This window comes from Asparagus officinalis, chromosome 8, assembly GCF_001876935.1.
Source record: "Asparagus officinalis chromosome 8, Aspof.V1, whole genome shotgun sequence".
Lineage (NCBI taxonomy): Eukaryota > Viridiplantae > Streptophyta > Magnoliopsida > Asparagales > Asparagaceae > Asparagus > Asparagus officinalis.
The window spans coordinates 125200736-125208218 of record NC_033801.1 but is presented as its reverse complement, the minus strand read 5'-3'; the positions used below and the strand labels follow the sequence as shown (position 1 = coordinate 125208218).

The following is a 7483-nucleotide window of genomic DNA, read 5'->3' as shown; positions in this document are numbered from 1 at the left end:
TGATTTCATATCTTAAAGTATATTTCATACTTCATATGCATAAATTTTAAGTTCTCGTATTATAAGGGGTTACAAATTTGTTGCTTACAAAAGAGGCCTTCCAAATTTAAATTGGTTTCCTACAAAAGAGACATTCCAAATTTAAATTAGTTATATACAAAATAGACTTTCCAAATTTAAATTTATGCATATGAATTATTCTCATAATTCTAGTCCTCTTATTCATGCTTGAATATAAAATGTTTCATATAGAATTATAATAATTATCAAATAAATACAATCACATAAGCATATGACGTATAAGCCCTATTTATATGGAAAACCCATATCAAATGATTTGTAATAAATTAATAATATTACATATGATTGTAAAACGAAAGCTATAAACTACTCAATCTTCTAGATTGTTGGAAATTTATCAAATCAAAGGTTATAACATGTAAAATAAATCTGAAATAAAATAATAAAAAAGTCTGGCCTGATCGGGAGCAGTCGTGTAAACATTGTCCTAAAAGATTGAGAACCCGCCTATCGTCCTGGCGCAGATAATCCTCTCGCCCCTAGTGGTAAAAACCCCCCAGAAGCGGTCGACCTCTGTACTCAGGCGAGAGAACAGAGCTTTAGCTCAGACGAAGAATAGTTACCCTAAAATAATACCAACATATGAACAAAAATCATATGCAGAGGAGAGAAGAGGAAAAAGAGAAAATTGTTTCTATATCTTCTCCGAAAGTGAATAAGGGGTGTATATATAGGGTTGAGAAATCCATTATAATTTCTACAATTAATACGTTAACGTTCGTAACATTCCCCATAATGTATAGCCATTACGCACATTTTAATTATATTCATAACACTATTCTATGTAGTATTATTCATGAAGGCAAAATTACCTTTTCTCCAACAAAATATCCAACAAAATAGACTATGTATAAAGAACCGTATGATTAATTATTATAGTTTGGATGATTGTTATAATTTATTCATAATTTATTAAAATAATTTTCATATATTAAATAATTTCTTCTCTTTTAACTATAATAATATTATACATAGCATACTTATAATACTATTAGTAACCATATTTTAATTTAATAATTAGTTTATTATACTACTAGTAAATAATTTACTAAATTGTATAATTATTAAATTATAGTATAATTTATTAATTAAAAAAACTATTAATACTATTACAATTATAATAAATAAAAATTATTTTTCATACTATTATCATACTTTTAAAAGGCTAGTAAGATGAAATGTAACACATAGTCCTTCATTGGAGGTGAAATCCTAAGGTACAAAACATAAGCCTAATGAATTTTTATTGTTTTTAAATTTTCAATAATTTTAAATATTATATGAAGATAAGTTAGGGATAAATTTTAAATTTTCTATGAAATAACATACTTAAATAATAAATTAATAATGTGAGCAAAGATTTCAAAAAAGTAAGGAAATGTATATAATTAATAAGAGGTGATATATAATTAGTGAATGATTTGAAATTATACAAGAGGAGGTGAATAGGATAAATTACTAATCTAATCCGATTTAATGCTAATTAAAAAACTTATTAACTAATCATCCTAGCAAGAATGATATTCAAGAAGATTATATGCAAGGATATTAAACTAAGGGCGGAATAAACATGAACCAATGGCGATATACCAATATAATGAGCACAAGATAAAGACAACAAGGCAAAAATTACCCTCCATACAACAATATTCATCACAAAAGATTAAGATATCCAAAAAAAAGAAAATATGTAACACAAATTAAACTGAGCAAATACCCAAAAAAATAAAGCATTTAGATATGCGCTACAATAAACCACTTTACTTTTTTTGCTTTTAGAGTTTGACGATATGTTCTAGACTTGTGAAATACACTACTATGTAATCTCAAATGGTATTTTATCATTCAATTAATAAAACTCTATTATATAATGAAACTAACATAAGAATTAACTATGATTCATTCCAGATTCATAACATGTAAAATCAAATTAAAGATTTACCATAAAACACATGATATACACTTCTGCGTCCTCATGAATTTGTGGCAATCTGGGTACTTTTCTTCATAAGAACATTGGAGGTTATAAATTTTTGTTACTAATGTGGACATGTCAATATGGACATTGTCGCTTCTCGGCTTAGTCCTTGTCAACAAACTCTCAACGTATTTTGCTACCTCTCACTGGTGCTTATCATTGCCAATAAATTCTCCATGAGGTTTGCTACCTATTTCCAGTTCTCCTCGGTCTCATTGTCATCGTCAACAAAAACGGTGACTGCCTCTCCTAGGTGCTCCTCGACCTCATCATCGATCAAACCAACTTTAAAATGAATCCTTTTTAAATGAATTTTTTTGCTGCCAAAGCTTCCTCCTCCACTTGCTCTATACCTAAACTCCTATCGTAGAACCTTTTGGTCTATCTCCTTTGAGCTTCGATCCCCCTATAAGTCCATTGTATTTGGAGTCATTAAATCTCAGAATACATAGAATTTTTTTAATTAATGACAATAAATATGAATAGTCGCCTTAGTAATCAATTGGAGGGAAGTTACAAAATTAAATGTCTAAATTGATGAGAAGAATTTAATTTATTGGCATTTAGAAGAGTCGCTTTATTCGTTTAGGGATTGGAAAAGAGGCGAATGTGAGGAGAATTAGGGAGGGGAGTTTGGGTTTCAGGCTAAATAAATAAATACATATTAAATTACAACATAAAGTATTAGAGAGTTTTTTGATTTTTTATGTGGATATAAGGATACCCTAAAAGTCCTTATAAAGTATGTATGTATGAGTCAATGTATATATGACATTTAATAAATGATTTTAGTATGTAAATGTATGTGTAATTTATGATATATGTATGTGTGTTTGAGGGTATTTTTGGTAAAAATGTTTTAACATGACTACACAATTTTATAATAGTATAAGATGTATCATGTGTTTTGGAGGATGTATGTATGTGTTCTATTAATGTGTGCATGTGTTTTGGAGGGTACTTTGGGAAGAAATGTTTTAACATGCCAATCCACTTTTATAATAGTATTAGATTAGATTAGATTTAATCTATTGGCATTTGGAAGAGTCGGTTTATTTGTGGAGGGATTGGAAAAGAGGCGGATGTGAAGAGAATTAAGGAGGGCAGTTTGGGTTTCAGGCTAAATAAATAAATACATATTAATTACAACAAAAAGTATAAGAGAGTGTTGTGATTTTTATGTGGATATAAGGATACCCTAAAAGTCCTCATAAATTATGTATGTATGAGTCAATGTATGTATGACATTTAATAAATAGTTTTAGTATGTAAATATATGTGTAATTTATGATGTATGTATATGTGTTTGAGGTCATTTTTGGTAGAAATATTTTAACATGGCTACACACTTTTATAAGACTAGTTGAATTGCACGTGGTAAATTTTTTATCATTTATTATAAATTTTTAAATTTATTTAGGGAAATATTTGTTATTAAATTATTGAATATAAGCAATGGATCAAACATATAGACATAAGCTAAAAATTCAACATTTGAACAATAAAATTACATTTAGTGATTGATTGGTTGAGAGTACACATGCACTCATTGAATGAATGGGATACTTGGATTGAACATTAAATCTTTTGTGTCCTATAACAAAATAATATGACCAGCACTCAAAATAGAATACAATAGAATTGATTCAGCAAGTGCAATATGTTTTCAAGAAAATACATGTCAAGTAGCATAGACAATTATCTAGCATCGGTTAATCACTATGAAGTCAAGCTCTTCTCATGTCTTCTTAAGAGAAAGGATTGAGTCTTGAAAGAAGACCCCAACCGAGCAATACATTTTTGAAAAAATGGGTGATTACAATCTACTTACAGATAATCATCAAAATCCCCAACCAAAGAATAAAATGAAGAGTATCTCTCATTACATCACACCAAAAAAAAAAACATAAAATTCCCTAGCTGTATACATCAAAAACCTATCAAAACAACTCCTAACATACTCACACCAAAAAATTGGAACATTAACAACATTTAGCAACAAAATATAAAGCTTAAAAACATCTCCATTCACCAAAGACCTGACCTCAACTAAATAGCATCAAATTGTTGATCTCCTAGCAGCTCCCCATGTCTCTTACTAGAAAGGCTAAAACAATAAGAAGGACAAATCAAGACATATAACCTTCTGAACACAAAGTTAAAGGAACATGAAACAGGGATGCATAGGGAATTAGAGCAGATCACCTAAGTACTGATTGAATCATTGATAATGAACAAAGCAATATAGAAATAAATCTCTCCTATAAAGAACATTCTTTTTAAACAAATACCCATTACATCTACAATATTTCTTATATTATAATGTCTGCCAACATTTCTTACATTAACATCTATAATATTTGTTATGCTATAAAGTCTATCAATAGAATAATTAAGCTAATAGACGCAAATGCGTTTTGGCTAACTATCATTCTCTAAGTTATCATATGACTTGTAGCCTGTAAGCTTAATAATTTCCTTTAGCAATTGCATTATCAATTTTTATATGTATCACTGAGGTTTGCATACATCCATACTTACTTCAGAAAGTATTTAGAGAGGTGTAGGTGTAAATCTCACCATTTAAACACTTGAAGGTTGAGGAAATATGTCGAGCCAAAAGGAAATAATTAAACACCTAAATCTGCGATAAATAACATAAAGAATGTAACTACTGTTTAGATTTGTCCATAAGGCAACACCTTTATCATGTCATGTCTCACATCTTCACTTTTCTCCACTGCATGCAGAAGTACGAAAGTTCTTAGAGTTACAGATAAAGGAAGGTCAAGGATAGCCAATACAAAGGTGTTCGAAATTGATAGACGTCTATCTACTATACATATGTAAAAGGGGGAAAACCAATACCATTATATCTATGAATTTTAAGGTATATGCAAAATTTCACAAGGTTCAAATCTCTCTAACCCAATTTATTTTATTTCATCAAGTACTATAAATGCACATTATCACTTACACTGATATGAACAGTCTCAAATCTTTTAACTTAATACATAAGCATGATTTGACAAAATCTTGTGGTTAGTTATGCTCAACAAGCTCATGACCAAGGAAAAAGTTAAAGCTTAGGGGAGAACAGATGATGCACACGGTAACCTTTGTGGGCTCATAATAAAACTGTTGAGCATTTGTTCTTTAAATGCTTATTTTCAGCTCGAATATGTGATCAAATACTATCCTATATGAGGTTACAAGGAAGACATAAGTCTTGGATTAGATTCCGACCTTGGTATAAGACTCTAGAGGGAAGAAAAGGTCCAGGTTCAAGGCATAGAAGAGCTCTGCTTGTATCAACTATATACTATATTTAGCAGGAACGAAACTGCAGACAATTTAGAGGCATTAGCAATTCCCTCACAGGATTACTCAATAAAATTCACAGCTTGATGGCCTGTAAACTTGGTGATTTTAAATGACACTAACTTATATTTGTATATTGTTCTCTCATGCAGCATTGTGATATTTTTTCTTGCTGTTAGAAGCCTACTTTTGTTATACTTTGGAATGCCTAAGTACCCTTGTACACCTGATAATCAGTGAAATATTCTTTACCTATGAAAAAAATTCATCACTCAATTTGGTGCTCAATCGCATGTCGCATTCCTATCTCACACAACTTGGATGAAGTATTGCATTCTTAGTGATAATGCTTCAGAGTATTATGGATTAGCAAGATGTATTGCAAGCTTGGAACTTTGCAAGAAGCCTTAGAGCTTGAGTAAAATAAAGAATTTTCACTTTCAAATGGCCATGAAAGATTAACATAGAATCACATTGCCATACTAACCTAAAGCCAATGAGTCTTACATTTAAGCAAAACATAGAATCACATTGCCATACTAACCTAAAGCCAATGAGTCTTACATTTAAGCAAAATAAAGTTCAGTAGGATAGCAATGCATCTAACCTACGAAGTGTAATTATAAGCAAAAGTAAGAGATATTCTCCTTAATTTTTAAATAGGAGTAAAAATTATGAACGATCATTCTGATATCAAATAGTTACTCAAAGCTAATCATAACACAATCATACAATTTAAAAAACAAACATTGGTAATGTAAGTCTTACCCTTGATTGATCCACCTCTGGATCTACCAGGGAAACCACTCCTGCAAGTGTTTCAAGTGTTGTCCCTGCAACCGTACAAACATGAAAAGTGATCAGTTTGATCAAGCACAACAGTAGTTGTACTTAGAAGTTACAACATTAACATGAGACGATTTCCATCCAATCAAAGTGAAGCAATAATTACAAAAGACATAAACTGGTAAATGTAGCATCTAGTGTTAAGTTATTTTCAACATAGATACCAAGAAAGGTAAAAGATTTCAGTACCAGCAACATAAGTGCTGGATTCAGCACTGCTAGAATCATATCGCCATCTTCCATCACTTTGACTAAGCGACTGAGGAAATAATGGTTTAAGTTATACCTCTTCACTAAATGGAAAAGTAGCAAAAAAAATAATGCATAGGAGTTGAAAGCTTATCACCTTTATGGAATCAAAAACACTACTGGCATCTGACAGTGACACATCAAAACCTTGATTCTGCATCAGAAAAATAAAAATATGTTTTTTATGTTTATAAAGTTTCAAATAATAACATAACACATTGAAGATCAAAGAGAAGGCAATTAAGGATGTAACTATATCAATAGAAATAGAACTCGAGCATAATAAACTTGTGTATCAGCTGGAATAATAACAAACAATTTAGTACAAAACAAACAATGCAACGTCTAATTTGATCTCACAGGATATTTTCGGTAAATAGTCATATACAACACATTATACGAAAGAATATACCGAGATCATAAGTAATCACGAGTTCTTCATCAATCTCAGGGCTCCACTCCTCAACATGCAATCTCTCTGCCAAATTCCCCCACTCATAAAACTCAAAGAAAAACAAATAATTTGGAGGCCTCGCATGAGCAACAACCAACTTAGCCAATCAAGGATGATCCACTTCACTTCACGCTAAAAAAAACCAACATCAAAATTATCCATATTGGTCAACATGGGCACTCCCAAAATCCTAACTTTAAGCGAAAACCACCTAAAGGAGTATAAACTTTCTTACCACCACAGTTGAAGTTCTCTGTGGAACTTGTCGAGGTCGTCTGAAGAGGAAAGGACAGGTTTTTTGATGGTAACTCTCCGGCCATCGAGCCTCACGTCGTAGACGGTGCTTTCAGAACCTTTTGTTTGGTGAAATCAAAGGAGAGTCTCAGAATGGACTAACAGAAAATTAGAGAAAAGACATAGAGGGTTTGGTGAAATTTTACCTTTAGCGATAGGGAGAGGAGAGAGAAGGAAGAGGGAGGGAGATGGAGGGGGATTGACTTGCTCGAGCAACTCTCTTCAAACAAAACGGGAGGCACAATCAGTTGAGTCTAGCA

At 31.3% G+C, this 7483-nt stretch overlaps 1 long non-coding RNA gene across 2 annotated transcripts; it reads right to left on the bottom strand.

Moving 5' to 3' along the window:
* On the bottom strand, positions 6149-7228 carry LOC109851584. 2 transcript variants are annotated; one of them, XR_002249896.1, is made up of 4 exons: positions 7165-7228; positions 6573-6629; positions 6416-6485; positions 6149-6213 (listed from the first exon to the last, which is right to left on the bottom strand). It is a non-coding gene; the product is annotated as an uncharacterized LOC109851584 (long non-coding RNA). The 2 variants fall into 2 exon arrangements; XR_002249897.1 differs by lacking the exon at positions 6416-6485.